Below are 16,803 nucleotides of genomic sequence, written 5' to 3'. Positions count from 1 at the left end.
TTCCCTCTCACACCTAACTCCCTTGTTGCTCTCCTGCAGTCTAACGGCTTTCGATGCCACCTGGATGCTTACGGTGATGACAAACTTAAGCCTAGCCCCAGATTTTAGACTTGTACATCCAACTGTCTACTTGAAATGTTTGCTTGGGTGTCTTATTGTCAATTCAAGCTTAATATGTGCACATCTGATCCCTGGCCTCTCCTCCAGGACCTACAGTCTTCCCCATCTTAGTTGATGGCAATTCACCCTTCCGGGGGTCAGGCCAGTAATCTTGGGACCATTCAGATTCTTTCTCTCATATCCTGCATTCGGACTTGTAGGGGATCCTTTTGATTCTATCTTCAAATATATATACGCGTGTATCCAGAATCTGTCCTCCCCTTCTCCCCACTCCACCCATTCTGAGCCACCCTTGCCTGCTAACTGGAGTCTCTGCTTTCATTGTTGTCCCCCTATGGATTATTCTCAGTGTCTCACTGCCAGAGTGATGCCTTTTGAAGATCCCATCACTCACTGTTTAAAACCTCCAGTGACTCCCCCTCTTACACAGAGTGAAAGCCAAAGCCTTTACAATTCTCAAGACTCCATGCAATGTGATTTTCCTGTTACCTTTCCTATCTTATCTCCTCCTCTTCTCTCACTCACTCTGCTCCTTCCTCCTTGGTCATGACGTTTCTCAAACTCATCAGGCCGGTTTCCATCTCAGTGCCCCTGTTTAGATCTTCCCACTGCTTGCATCGCACTCGCCCCAGGAACCCACTGCCACATCTCCATACTCAAATGCCATCTTCTATTTAAAATTATGTGTCCAGCCCTATCACCCCAACCTGCCCCTCCTGCTCTCAGAGCTCCTGTGGCAGCTGCACCATAACCCCTCAGTGCGTTATTATTATTCAGGGACAGGTACAGAAGTGGCTCATTACACAATGATTCTGCAGGAAAGTGATCGCTGTCTTCAAGCCCACTTTGGGGCATAGGATGACAAATTCAGCAGCTTTTAGCTCCCATAAAGATAATGAGATGATTGGGGAGCATTTTGTACCTGTGGAGTGCTATCTAAATGCCTCCTGATATGATGCTCAAAGCTGGGTGTCCTTTTAAGAGCAGTTATACTCCTCTTCTGTTTCTCTTAGGCATGTGAAAACGAAAACATTAACTACCCACCCAGGAACAGGGCGTGCAGCTTTCTGCTTGATCAGAAAGACAGTTTTCCGGGGGTGGGAGCTGCCCCGCTCCTCTATGATATGCACATATCTAAGACTCATATTCTTTTCTACCAGTTTCATTTTGGTCAAGTTTTGGATAATTTTCCACAACCAAACTTTTGTAAAAATGATATATTGAATGTGAGGTTATTGTCTGCATTCCTTTTCTTATGCATAAAAGGAATCACATACCATGTAAAATTTCATAGCCAAAAAATTGTGTGTGTGTGTGTGTATGTGTGTGTGTGTGTGTGTGTGTCCACACAGGATGGTTTTCAAAGAATTACCAGATATCCCTTCATATACCGTCATCATCCTTGGCAGCTGATGGCATTCTTTGAAACCATTTTGTCCAACCATTGTATTACTAAAATGCAAAACCTGAAACCCAGAGCACTTAAATGACTTGCCTAAGGTCATATGATAAGTTCGTGGCAGTGTTGATGGGTAATCACTGACTGTCTGTTCAACATGAAAGCCTCTCAAGGTCCCTGCTGATCAGGGCTTTTGACAAAAGGTTGGCAACAGATGCTATGCTAGTCTATTTGAAACAATGACCGTCTTAAAATGAGAGGTGAGTGGCAGAAACTGGCTGGTGGTCTGACACGGAAAACGGATGCAGGGGTGAGTTCAGCCTTCCGTTCTCAGGGACCACTGATCGGGGCACTGTGTTCACCGGGCACTTTCTCTCTGGCTCACTCCAGTTCTTCCAACACTCAATACGAAAAGTTAGTGGTTGTTTGGAGACTGCATATTTGCATATGTTGGCTCTGTAGGATCTTGTTCCTGATTAAAGGACACGTTGTTGCCAGTTCTCAGGGAAGGCGGCTGCTGCTGAAGCCTGATAATCATTTTTTTTATGCATCAAGGAAGGCACAAGAAGCGTCAAACCATAATCATTTCTATAAACATAGACAAGCTGTAAATTGTGACTAATACAAATTAAACTATGTTCCTCAGTAATTATATTTTAGAGATTGTGCACCACATACCCAAACACAATTTTAAGCTCAGAAAACTATAATTGCATGTTTAGCGCCTAGCACTCTTTGTATGTTTGGCTTTGCCTGAGTTACTCCAAGGAAATTGATTTCCTGGGCATACCCCGAGCAGGTTCATTAGCCTTTGGCATGACTCTCACTATCCCGGTATTCTCATCACGTCAATCATACTCTGCCAGAGGGGGAGGTAGGGCTTCCCGCCATCACACCACGGAGTGACCAAGTCCTCCCAAATGTCCCCCCAATCTGTTGCCTCCTTTCTGTCATCACCGTCACTGCCATTGTTGAGGCCTCGGATACCTCCTTGCTAGACAATTGTCACTGTCTCCCATTGGACCCCAGGTCTGCAATCTCATCCTTGATGGCAGTTTTGTCATCTGGTCACTCTGCTCTTCCCTCTCCTTTTCCTACCCCTCCCGGCTTCTCTTTGTAGTCCATACTCCAGCCATATTGGCTCTATTGCCTAAGTGTTCCGTCATCTCTCTGATCCCTGATTTTTGCATGTGGTTTTCACTGAGCCTACAATGCTCTTTCCTTCTCCTTTCTTCTCTAGCTCCTACTAATCTGTTAGGTTTCAGCTCAGGTACTATCTATTCCAGGAAGCCTTCCTTGACTGCTCTGGTACAAACGAGGTTTCTCACGGAGACATAATCATAGCTCCCTATACCTCTCCCCTAATATTACTATCTGTTGGGCTCTGTTTGAGTCGTTCATATACTTGTTTGTGTTCCTCAAAATGCATGATGAGGGCAGGGACCTCATCTATCTTGTTTATCATGGTCACTTCAATACCTAGGACAGTTTCTGTTCTGTATAATCTTAGTAAATATTTATTAAATGAGTAAATGAATTCTCAACCCCTAGTCCTGTGGCTAGCTAAGTGCAGTGTTTATTTAATGAATAAATACAGGAAACATCGAGAGGCCGCCCATCTCTGATGAAAGGAGGCTGCCAGGGGTTTAGGTGAGGGGCAGTAATATGATTAAATACATAGGTGCCAGAAGGCAGGGGGTTGCGACACGTTCAATATATATTGGTTAGACAAGGAAAGAAGTCTGCTCAGGGAACCATTGAGAGATTAGATTTTCTAGGTAGGCTGGAAACAAATCATGGTGAGCCTGGGACATTGGACAAAGACATCTGGGTTGTATTTTGTCAAAGAGGAGGAGTCATCAGGTAAAATAGCGACTTGTCTTCAGGACGCGGTCCAAAGTCATTAGCAGGTTGTGCTGGGTCCTTCATGAGCTGGCACCTGTTTCCTCTCCAGCTTCACTTTCTTTCAGTCTCGGTGCAGCACTTAATTGTCGACTCCACTTTCCCTGTTGTTAGCATTTCCCACCTGCCGACCCTCACGCGCAGGACATGTATGGGACCCAGGTGTAGTTACGCGAGCTGCTTATGCTCCCTCATTTTCCCCTGCCTTTGCATAAGCTGTTTCTTCTGCTGAGCCAGTGCTCCTCACCCTCCCTGAGTATCTGTTAAATTCCGGCATCTCCCTGGGAATGCCCACTCCTGAGAGATCCGTGCCTTGAGTCTCTTCCATCAGACCTCCCTGCATCCCTAACTCTCCAGGGCAGCTCCCGTTTCAGGGCACATAGCATTCCAGGATTATTTAGTATTAAATTCACAGCCAACCTGCATGAAGCCAAAACTGTTCCTTGTTCCTCTGTCCACTCAGGGCTGCCCTCCCCGGTGCCTGATGTACAGGAGCTGCTCAGGCAAGGCTCATGAAGGAAACAACAAGACAGCACATGTACGCATGGAGGGGATTAGAGCACCAGGGTAGGTGAGGCAGTAGAAGCAGAGATTCCAGGAAATGAATCTGATTAGAATATGCAGGATGGACTGCAGGTGGGAGGTAGAATGGTCGACCCTAGAATGGTGTTAGTGGACAAAAAGGGCAAACAGATTCAAGAGACATGACAAAAATATTAAAAATTTGGCAAAACGTAAGAGACCCCTTTGTTTTCAGTTTTCAGAAATCTCTCCTCCCGTGGTATAGGCTTCAGGGCTTTTTGATACACCCGACTCACTGTGTCTAAGCTTTTGCATCAGATAACACCCCCACTAAACACTTGGGAGGAACACGAGGGACTTAAGGACCCCTAGTTCAGTCCCCAGAGGACAGCCCTGCTTCAGGGCTGTTAGCCGAGCTGGCACGCTTCGTGGAACAGATGAGCTTTTCAAAGATTCAAGTTTGGTTCAAAATTCACAACTCGTGAGTTCCAAATGGTTCTAAATTTGGCTGAGTGCATTTTTCTCTAGCCGTGTGCCACCAAGCAAGACTTAGTGACTTCATAGAGTTAGGAAAACAAAGGGACGTTATTGCCTCTCTGCAGAAATAAACTTGATGAGGACAAAAGGAGTGCACTGCAAATAGTACAGCAGCAGCCCCTTAATTTTGTGTATTTTCCACTCAAACAGCTTTCTCTGGCATCAACAACCAAGCCATTCACTGAAAGAACCGCAGCCAGTTACCGGCTTACTTACAAGCAGAGTGGCACTAAGTGAGTTATCTTTCAGCTTTGTTGAACAAGCAAATTATATAGTAAATTAAATCACATTTTACTGTTCAGTTGGTGTGGTGCAAATTAACGAGTGCACTTTGATTCCACCTTGCATCGCCTGCATATTTCATAGCCTGGATGTTCCAGTGTCAACGTGGGACAATTTCTCAGAGGACTTGTGTGCATTCGGTTTCTTTGTTGTGTTTACAAGTTCATTGCAACCAGCCTACTTGGAATAGTGTTGGCCTGACACCAAAATGGCATGTTTTGTTTGAACAGAATCTTTAGCTCCTGGTTAATTATTTAAGTGAATGATGTCTTCCTTTTTCATTTATTTTTTTTAAATGTCCTCCAAGAAACTTAAATCATAGTCTTCACCAATGTAGCTGCATTGTTGCTAACTCTAAAAGATTATAAAAAAAGAGCGAATTCCCAGAGATGAGCAACTGATCTCTAGGGAAGGATGCTAGGTAGATAGATTCCTTCTGGTGACACCATAGAATGAAAAGCAACTGTCCCCTGAGCTTGATGGACCTGGGTTGCAGTCCCGACTAAAACATTGCAGCTATCTGAGACTGGGTGTGTTAATTGCTTTGAGGTTCATTTGCGTAAAGGAGGTTATGGATGTTGCATGAAATTACATTCCAAACTGAGCGCAAAATAGGTGCTCAAGAAGTTTCACTTCTCTTCTTCGTCTTAATATTGATTGCTTGATGAATCAGAAGCACCAACTCTGGGCATCCTTCTTCTCAGAATGAATGGCAGGTGTGACCCAATTGGTGTTATTACGACAAAGAGGGAAAAGAGAAAGAAACGATAACCATGACTTCAGGCTTGTCAGTGTGAGGCCTAATGGCACTCTTCACGTATACTTTTCAGTGAAAAGGTCCTATGGGTCAGCCTACATGTTGGCATTTCTGACAAATGGGTCAGTGGAGATGGGAGCATTCATTTATTTGAGTGGATGTGTGGCAATGGTGCTCTGAAAAAAAAAAGTGCTATGCCACTATGATCTGTCACAAAAATAAGAATGAACTGACAGCACCTCAAATCAGCCAACAGGTGCAGTAGCATCGACTTGGGCCGTGTAGACACCCTGATTCTTCTGAGTGTCCCATTCTGGTGATTGGGAAAGACATTTAACTCTTGCCTCTCTAAGATTTGCAACCCACTTTCCTAGAGGTCAGTGTATGCTACTTGAATTTTTTTATGGGAACATCCTCCAGTATTCCTGAGATTAGTATTAACTAGTTTTGAAGGTCATCTGTTTTGTTTTGTTATATATTTTATTATGTTACAGCATGTTACGTGACGTTATTTAATTTTCTGGTCTCTTAACCTTTCTGAAACTTAATTTTCCAATCCGTAAGGAAAGGTATTGAGCCAGGTTTTCTGAGGAACCCCTGTGACTCCAGAGATCTGAAAGTCTACGGCAACAGAAATCTGTTATAAGTGTTAGAACAGGAAAAGATTGCCTCCATCTGCATTTTATGCTTCACTTGGATTGAATTGAGCAAAATATGCCTGTCAAGAGAAAGGGAACTTGAAAGAGATGATGACTCTCTCCAACATGCGAGGACAGAGCAAGAAGGCAACTCTCTGCAAGCCACAAAGAGGGTCCTCACCAGGATCCAATTGGCCAACACCTTGACCTTGGATCTCCCAGTGTCCAGAAGCATGAGAAATAAATGTCTGTTGGTTAGTCTATGGCATTATTGTTGCAGCAGCCTGAGCTGACTAAGACACTCAGTTTGCCATAATTAACACAGCACAATCTTTTCAATAAGGATTTTAAAGGCTCCCGGTGAGCTGATGGTCTGGTCTTATTCCTATCCCAAGTCAATGATGTGGCTCTTCTCACCCCTGTCTTCCCACCCTTTTGCTCAGGATGGAACTAAGGCTCCCAAAGGTAAAATGTGCAGATGCAGGTTCCACAGTAAGGCATGATTGAGCTGAGATTCCAATCCACATGTTTCTCACCCAGAAGCTCTTCTATGTCACAATGCCTTATTCAGCCATTAATTTATCCACTTGCTAAAACTTTATGCCAACCATGTGCCGGGCAGAAATAAATGTTACACTCAGTTCATGTATCTCAGAGTCAAATAGAGGCACGTGGACCAGCTAAGAAGGGTCATCAACAGTTCCAGTTTGCCTGGGTCCAAAGGTTTTCCTGGGACACGGGACTGTGATGAAATCAGAAAAGTTCCAGAGAAACTAGGATGACAGACAATTAGGAGAACAAGGAAAGCAGAAAGATCTAAGTGGTCTAGATTAGCAGGGACCTGGTGTGCTTTATTACAGCATGCTATCAAATATTTTTTTTTTCCTGAAGGGCATAAAAAGGCTTTGCAATATTATCACTAGTATATATCCATAACTGAACATTCATCAAACCCAGTAAGAGAAAATTGTTTCTTCCTCATGGCAAAATTCTAATGTAGTGCCGTGAATGTTATTACCGAGGGAGACTTCCGATCCTTGTTCCCATCCTGCGTCTACCTGGAAAATTTGAGGCATAAGATTGAAGAAATAAATGGAGCATGACATTGTTGTTTCTGTGTCATCGTGAGTGACAGACCGAAGGAAGAAGACGAGAGCTTTAAAAAAAAATGAGAGGAGACCTGTTTCAAGATCTTTCATGATATTTAAAAAGAACCATAAGTATTCTTCACTCATTGCTTTCTTGAATGCTATGAGCTTAGCGCTATGAAGACATGCTATCCTGGCTTCAAGAGCAGCCAGAGGGACACCCGAATTTAATGAGTAATTACAAAGTAGAGTGCTAGGTGCTAGAACTGAATCCGTATATTTAGAGAGTATCAGCTATATTCACAGCTCTGCATATTTTGTAATACAAAGTCTGACAGTGATCCTCAAAGGAATTAAAGTTAGTTGCAAAACAACTTACCTTTATTTTCTTGTTTAAAACAGAATGACAGATAATATGCAACCACAAATCGTGAATAAACCAAGCGCCAGGACTTGTGTATGTAGGCAATATATTTACATATATAACACCACACCTAAGTATCTATCTATCTATCTATCTATCTATCTGAGTCTGTGTGTGTGTGTGTGTGTGTGTGTGTGTGTGTGTGTGTGTGTTTCCAATGAAAATAGCAGGAAAAAAGTATATAATTCTTACTGGCTTGTCCCACAAGGAAGGGTAGCATTTCATACAAGAAGCCTGAAGTTGAAAAGATACCAAGTTTGGAAGGTCAGGATTCCATCATCATTCTCTGTTTTCTTCCTCTTCTTAACTCTATGTCTGCTTGAAGTATCCTCAGGTTTGCTGACCTCATGGGGATAAGATAGCTGCCATTTCTCTTCTTCTCCAGGAAAACGATAAAAATGCCTATGTGTTTCTTAAAGCTGTTATAACAAAGTGCCACAAACTAGATGGTTTTTACAAAACAGAAATGTATTGCCTCACAGTTCTGGAGCCTAGAAGTGGGAAATCAAGGTATCGGCGGGGTCATGTTCCTTCCGAAATCTGTAGGAAAATTAATCTTTCTTTCTTCTACTGATTTGCCAGAAATCTTTGGTGTTCCTTGGCTTGCAATTATGTAGCTCCAATCTCTGCCTTCATTGTCACACAGTGGTCTTCCTGGGAGTCTGTTTCTCCACATGGCTGTCTTCCTGTGCGGACACCAGTCATATTAGGTTGGGGCCAACTCTGCTCCAGGGTGACCTCATCTTAACTTGACTAATGTCATGTACAAGAACCCTACTTCCAATAAGGTCACATTTTGAGGTGCTGGGGTTACTCTTTGTATTGGCATGTAATGTTATCTATCAGATGAATGAATGAATGAGAACTAGATTAGAGCTAAATCTAATGCAGGTTTTTGTTTCACTTTGAGCTCTTTCCTGCTAACCTGAAATTTTATACGTTTTACCATTTATGTGGCAATTTACTTTAAAACACTTTAGTATAATGTTTTATATATATATATTAATATATATATAGCATATATATATATGCAAATTAACTTTAATCTATACCTAATGGCAGTTAAATTGCTTTAGAAGCACTGGACCAGGAACCACAACACCAAGTAGCTATTTACAAGTGCTTCAGATATCATTATCAAAATATTTACAAGAGGTTCTATTAATCAGCATAAGACAGTTAGACATAATTTTTCATCAGTGAAATGCATAGTATTCAACATATAGGATGACTAGAAAGGCATCATGAGCTGCAGTGCCCTTACAAAAGCAGGAGATAAAAATCTAGCAAACCAGGGACTGGAGGACCAACCATCTTCAGCAGTCTGTATCTAGAGCGGCAATTCCACATACTGAAGGCCTCTAGTATGTAATCTGACAGAGAGACGGTGAGGTGGGAGAGATGGTGAGATGGTTTCATCCCATTTCAAATTATTAGTGCATTAACCTTGGAGTGAACTTTTTCGCTAAGGGCCTGTTATTGCACATTTAGAAGAATTTGGCCTAAGGTTGCTTTCTGATTTAATACACTGCATCATCGTCAAGTTGTTAGGAAAAGGATGTATAACTGCCACCTCTTTCTAATTGCAGGTGGCTACCGATATTTAGCACATTTAAATATTAGAAATATTTACCAGAAACTTAGGACAATGACTGAAGGGACAGTTGACAAAAACGCATCTATTCATCATCTCTTCAGCCATCACATGACAATAGTCAAAGTCTTTCCACGTGGCACTAATTCTGTCTTCATAGGCTTAAGGAATGTTGGAGTTTAGCAGTCCTCATGAATGTGTTTCTGTAATATTCTAGCAGTAACGTTCTGTCGACTACCAGCCACTGAATGAAGGAAGCTCTCTAGGGTCCTTGCAAGCTCCTCTCTCGGGGTTACTGTCATTTGTTTTCTCTTTAATAGTTATACATTCATTTATAAGTTTTACAAATATTCCTAATGTCCTAAATAAAATGAAATTATGTGTCAGGTAATGCACTTAGTGCTGAGTCTACAGTGATAAAAAAAAGATATATTTGAGACACAAATACATACACACAGAAAGAGATGATAGAGATAGACAGATAGATAGATAGATAGATAATAGATAAATAGATAAATAGATAATAGAGAGTGGAATGGAAAGTAATAATTACCCAATGGTTTGACATCTTTTGCCTACGCAAGATGCTGTCATTTCTTTTAGTCAGAAAAGAGTCATTTATTCCTGAGACAGTGATCTTCCTTTTCCACAAACCTGCCCCAATCAAATGTCATCTTGAAATTTGCATAACATGCTAAAGATGACTCATTAAGCCTCAGTATTGCCTAAAACTTTAACATGCTTGTTAATTTTACATGTTCCGAATAATTTTCCAGTTTAAAACTTGAGCTCAGCAGGCTCTTACTTTTGAGAGATGTTTAGAGCATCATGAGGTTTTGAAACAGAGACCGAAAGCAATTTGTCCACACCCCCACGGGGCTGTGTGTGTGTCAGCACAGCCACAAACCTACCCTATCTGTCCCCGAGGCCCCATGACCTCACTGGAAAGTTGCAGCCCTTTCTTAGTCACTCTGCAGCCCTCACCTGCCCCTTGGAGGTCTAATTTCTTCTTGTGTGCTTGTCCCTGCTGCTGTGTGTGCAGAGCTTGGCTGCAGGGGAGGAGACAAATCTGGGGGTGTGGCTGGCCAAGGGGGATTCCGGTGTGAGACACATTTAGGAGCCCGTTTTAATCAAGAGCTACCTAAAATATAGGAGGTCAGATGGATGACTGGTATTTTCTAGAGTAGACTCTGAACCTACCTATTTCCCTCAGCTTCTGCATTTGTGAAATGATGGGGTTTTTGTCCATGAATTCATTCAACCAAACTTGACTGAGCCCTCAGATGCCAGACCTTATGTTTTTTAGACTCAAGAAACATGTCACCTTGTGTGGAATATAAATTTGAAAAGACCTGGTCATGCTCTTTCTGATGGAGGTGGATCATCTGGATTCCAGAGATGTTAATAGATCTTAGGGGGAAAGACGTTCAGTGGTAGTACTTTTTTTCTCTTATAAAATGTAAGGAAACACATTAAATGTACGAAGGGAATATTTTTACCATATGTGACAATCTGTAACAAGAGTCAGGCCATTTCTAAGTAATCCAAATGGTCACATGTAGCACTTGACCTGTCACCACACACATCACATGCAATCTACCCAAGAGTCTCTGGTCTAAATTGTGCATCTTACTGTATATTCTCCATTTATACTGGTATATTATTCAGTGCTGATTGTGGATTAAGCTCTAAGAATATTTGCTTTGTTTTGTTTTGTTTGTAATTGTTGCTAAAAGAGTATTTAAATCAAAAGTATGCATTGCTGCGGATGAATGTATTTTCTGTACTCCTTGAATGAAATGTAATTTTAACAGGTTCCTAAGATCATATGTCACTGGAAAATGCCTGCCACATCCGTGTTTTAGGTGAGGAAACTGAGGCCCAGAGAACTTAGCTCATTCTTTCATCCAATATAATTCCCTTCTCTGTAATTTCACAACATTTTCTTCCTGGCACGTACTGTCAAATGCAGGTTTAAGAGCTTTGTCTCTCTCACCTGGTTATTAGTCACACCAGGGCAAGGAGTGGCCTTGTCTCATAGAGACTAGAATTGTCTGAGTCCTTAAGACGCTGCAATGTCGTTATGTCTAAAATAGGACTCAAACCGAGGTGCTCTTTCTACTAAAGCATATAGTCTCCCACTCCCACTGTCTTTATCATTTGCCTGTGAGCTATTCTGAAGTGTCTTTTCAACATTTTTCCTCACAGACCATTCAAAATATACCGTGGATGTTATTGTTTGTATTTGTAATATACGGTATAGTTTTACTATTCTATATAATATACTTATACAGAATATATATATATATATATATATATATATATATATATATATATATATATATATTATGTAATTACATATTATATATCAGTTAAATAGATATGACTTAGATATATATTTATATAGCATATACTGTTACATGTAAATATAGGTGATATTTTATATGTATATTCACAGTTTTGAAGTAACATCTTATTCAGCCATGACTATTTTCTTAAGCTGCATTTCTAGAAATGAAGTCAAAGAGAAAAATAAAAATAAAAACAAGACGAGTCTTGGATACATATCTCCACAGATATTAGAATACCTGTTTTCCTGAACCTTTGCCAACATTGTACCATTCTCCTTTTAAATCAATATAGTTTGCTAAGAAAAAAAATCTCCCTTTTGTATCTTTTTGATTCACAGGAAATTGAACTCCCTCTAGGGCCATTGCATTTCTTGTCTTGTACTCACATCCTTTTCTCATTTGTCTATGGGAGTGAGGGGAGGTGTTTATCGATTTAGTCAGTTTTGCTACCTCTTTTTTTTTTATCTTCATATGTTAAGGGTATTTTGTCAGTCACATAGCTTTCAGATTTGTTCTCCATGTTAGACACAGAGCACTGCAAAAGGAAATATGACCGTAGAATGCTGAATGGCAATACACAACACATGGATTTTCCCAATAAGAGGACAGAACAATATTACATAACAAATAACAGTAAGTGTAAAAAAAAAAATCCAAAAATCTGTTTGCAGTTGATAGTCCAGTTTGGCAGTAACATATTGGAAAGTCACTACGTTGCATTTGAGAATATGTTTTGACATTTGTTATGTCATCTTGGAAAAACTCTGTTCCCTCCCTGAAACTCCATGTCTTCAATATAGAGGGTTTGGACTCAGGTACCCTTAATGGCTGTTCCATCTTTGACTTTCCATTCATCTTTGTTATTCAGCTCTACACAGAATGATTTCACTCAGTCAATCAGCTAGACCTTCCGTCTGTACAATGCATTCACCACATATTCATTGAACACCATGGTGTGTGCTGTTCTGGGTATTGGAGATAGAACAGTAAACAGGACAGAAGTTCTTGCGCGTGGTACTCGGGGAGGAAAGAAAGACAAAAACACACCATCTGGTGCCTCTGTACCAAGAGCAGGCTTGGAGACAGAGCGTGGCAGGCATGCTACTAGAAGGGGTGGACCGTGAAGCTATCTCTGATAAATGCATTGCTTACTCTTCTCCTCTGGCTGTCTTGAAAACCTAATAGAGGAGTCTGTTAGATGTGTTTTACTGAAATCACCTGTGGACAATTCAGTGAAACGTCTTATATCAAGGACATCCTGTTAGGTCCATCTCGTTCCCACTTGCTCTAGGAAGCGTTTCCTTGATTATACGCTGTTGGAAATTAATTATCTCCCACCTTATGTTCTGTTCTCAGTCTCCTTTGATTATAGGTCTCCCCGGTTGGGTGGGGGGCACTGTGCCACGTGTAAAAGAAATTTCACACGCCTGTGTTCACAACTGTCCTGAACCTTCCTTTAGATGTCTGTGCCTCTGACCCAGGCACAACTGGCTAGCTTATTTTATACTGTCATTATCTTCTTCCTGGTCACAGAGCCAAGCCATACCTTTCCAAATCCCTTGCATTTAGGTGGGGTCACAAGATGGAATGTGGAAGAATTGACGTGGGCTGTGTCCAGCTGTGGTCTGTGGAAAACTGCCATCTATGCCCCTCATATTCTTTTTCCACTGAGGCAAGCTTCTTTTTAGAGGCAGCCAGACTGCCATCATCTTGGGTCCCTGAACCACTGTATGGAGCAAAGTTATACCCCAACTCCTCCACCCTAAACCTGTCCCTGACCTAAAACTGCCCTTGACTAATTTTACTCTGTAGAGGTATTACATTTTGGGTATGTATGTTACAAAGTTTAGTTGCTACGTTAACCAATATCCTGCTGCGGTGGCTATCAAATAGTATGGTCTGCATGGGGCGGACACTCAAGGAAATTTGCATTTGATGACTCAAAATTGGGAAGAACATATGGAGTAACAGAATTAGAATTCCATGTGTATCTTCCAGCTCCGTGACCCTCGTTCCTTTTGTGTCATAAATTTGCTGCTGAGAAGGCCCTACCAATGGTTGAGATGGTTAAGTGCTAGTGGGGAAGATAACCTGAAAAATTCTGCTTCCTGGTAAAGCAAGGTGGATAACTTATGGCCTTCTCCATCATTTTTAGTGTCAATTTTTAGTTACTTATTCTCTTCGTTGATACCCATCAACATACTTGAGCAGACTTTTCCACCCATTTCCCATATTTATTCTCTTAGCTAAAGTGTTTGATTCCCTTCAGTCATGTCCCCTGCTCCTGATTCTGTCCTTACCTATTTTATGCCTTGACATGTTGCCATCTTAGCTGAGTAGTCTATCAACACCATCTCTCTGCACTTCCAGGGAGCAGCTAACCAGCCCAGTTCCTGTCAGACATATGTGACGATGTGAAAAGAAGTGTAGACGTCCATGAAGCGCAGTGCAAACATCTAGGACAACTTTCTCCACCCAATACATTCCACATGGAAAACTAGAGATATGCACCAAAATTATATAACAATGATGTCGGGAACTGAAAGAGGTGGTGGAGGTCATAAAATTCCTTCCTTCCACTTTTTATTCCTTCTTATTTAGCAACAGAACCTGAGCCCAGAGCACCTTGATGTGTAAGATCTCATAACAATGTCTGCGGAGGACATCAGATCCATGCCTTTGGTAAAAGGAATCAGGATCCAGTGCATTTACGTTCTGAAAAAGACTTGGGCAAGACTGTTGCCCTGGGATTAACCTGTGATTCCATGTTAGGGGCGAGGTGTACAAATACCTGTCAGACAGATGCATCACATGTATTATCTCTAATCTTTATAACATTTCCATGAGGGGGTATTATTTTCATTATAAAATGAAGAAACAGGCTGGGGACTAGTCGATATCAAGAAACTTATAGGGACATTTAACGAGTTGCTAAATGGGATTTATCTTTGAGCTGTAGTTGGGATTTATCTTTGAGTCTTTCTAGACTCCAAACTCCTGCTTTTCTCTCTAACAGGGTGTTCGAATCAGTTCCATGAAGATCCATGGTACATGGTCCTAGCTATTAGGGAAGAATGAGGTCTTAGCCAGTCTTTCCTAGAGCCTCAACTAGGGTTTCCAGGTGGGAATTTCAGGAGTTTTTCTTGCTTTCCCATTCCTGAATCCCGAGAAAAGTTGGTCAGGAAATTGGGAAAATCAGCTTCTTGAACCCAGGTGGTTGGTAGTATCGGCTGTCACTTTGTGGAATCGATTCAATGTGGAGAACAGAAAACAGTTTATATCTTGGGATTCAGGAACGGGAAAGCAAAAAAAAAAAAAAAAAAATCCTGAAAATGGGTGGGAATTCCCACCTGGAAATCCTAGCGTCAACATAATAAATTCTTTTCTCATTCTAAATTTATCCTCTCATTTATTTATTTTGTTGATCACAGGGTACAGAAGTTCATAAAACAACCTTCAACCTCAAGACAGCCATGGCCTCAATGAGGAAAGACACAAATAATATTAAGTACAGTATTAAATGTTCATCTCACACGAACTTTGGATTCTGAATTCTGTCTTTTGGAAATGAGGTCCTTTTTTTCTCTCTTTTTATCAGTTCATTGGCATTTTGTCAGGTTGAAATGAGATGCGTGATGATTCTTTGTAATGATGGAAGGTACTCAAATGGTAGTTCTTGGGTTTATTTTTATTTGCCCATTTATTTCTTTGCTGGTTTTCTTATTTCTCCCTAACAAGCTGCCACTTAATGTACAACATGTTCTTCGCCACACTTTAGTGATGACCTGCTTATCTTCACGCTTTTAGGAGATGCACGGCCTTAGGCAAATAGCTGAGCTGCTTGGGGCCTCGGTTTCCTAAGTCGTTTAGAAAGATGGGGCCTCCATTTCCTCCTAAGTAAATTGTGCACCACTTGTCAGATTCCAAAACCATGGAGTGGATGAGGTGAAATGATAGATCTGAATGCAACTTGAGAACTCTTACCTGCTAAGAAAAACTTTGTGTTAATAATAGGTACGTCACGTGTTTATTTCAAAAGAGCATAGATAAGTTCCAGGGCAATCTCCTGACCACACCGCACGATCTGTGGTAGAAAAATGTAGTGACACGATCATGCCTTTTCTCCAAAAAGGAATTTGAAAAATGTTAGGGAGTGCAGAGTTTATCTAGATATTTTTTTGTTGGTACAAATTGGAATAGTGGAAAAATAAGACGCAAAAAACACACAGTATACAGTCAAAAAATGTATGTGTGTTTGGATGAATATCTAACCAGGAATGTTTGGAAAAAATGAAGAGGAAAGTGGTAATTGATGGCAGAAATTAACAGGCACTCGGAGTCCTACTGAATAAACCTACTTCCTGAGAGTCATGTCATTGTCAAGCAGCATGAGATCTTTATTAAAGAAGTTTATGCTGCAGTGTGAAAGGGAAATGAAAGATCTCCCTTTTAATTCTGTGGAGGGATAAAAAGGAGTCAGGTTCTCTTTATTTTCCAGAAAGTGCTACTTACTGTCATTTAGTTCAAGGCTCAGGATAAGTTGCTTGGAAAGCAGTGACGTCCACCGTGGGTCTCTCAGCTTCTCCCAGGGATCCAACTCTGAGAAGTTAAAGGCACACAATTTGGTGTGGAGAGGCCACGGGGAGGATAGAAACACAGATACCCTGACTCTCTCCAGGCAAGAGTATATTTCGAGAGGAAACCGCTCTGCCCAGTAAAGGGGAGCCCCCACCATGAAAGCTTGCCTCCTTCAGGATGATTATACATTTTGTGATTCATTCTAGGAAACAAGTGTCCTCCTCCCTCAGCCCATCTTCACAGCCTCAGCCCCTTCCAAGCTTTTGTTTATCGCTACGTAATTCATTGGCCGAATACACCCTTTCGGGGGTTTAGATTAATCACCTCTTAAAGATCAAGGCTGAGTCCACTCCTGTTTCTGTTTATCTTCTCGGATGAGAAACATTTACATACAGCAGGGCTTTGCTTGGCACACCACTTCTGACTCAGCAAACCTGAATTTCAGGAAAATCAGTGAGTCTGCGGGACTCTATAAATAAACGCTGATGCTGGGATTCCAGTGTCACTGGCTCATTCTCCCCACTGGGTGGGTCTGTTAACTTCTCCGTGAGCTGTAGTCTTCTCATCTTTGAAGTTATGGGGTTCAAATGGGTGCTCCCCAATGTCCCCTT

The sequence above is a fragment of the Rhinolophus ferrumequinum genome, chromosome 5, assembly GCF_004115265.2.
Source record: "Rhinolophus ferrumequinum isolate MPI-CBG mRhiFer1 chromosome 5, mRhiFer1_v1.p, whole genome shotgun sequence".
Lineage (NCBI taxonomy): Eukaryota > Metazoa > Chordata > Mammalia > Chiroptera > Rhinolophidae > Rhinolophus > Rhinolophus ferrumequinum.
This window is presented reverse-complemented; position numbering follows the sequence as displayed.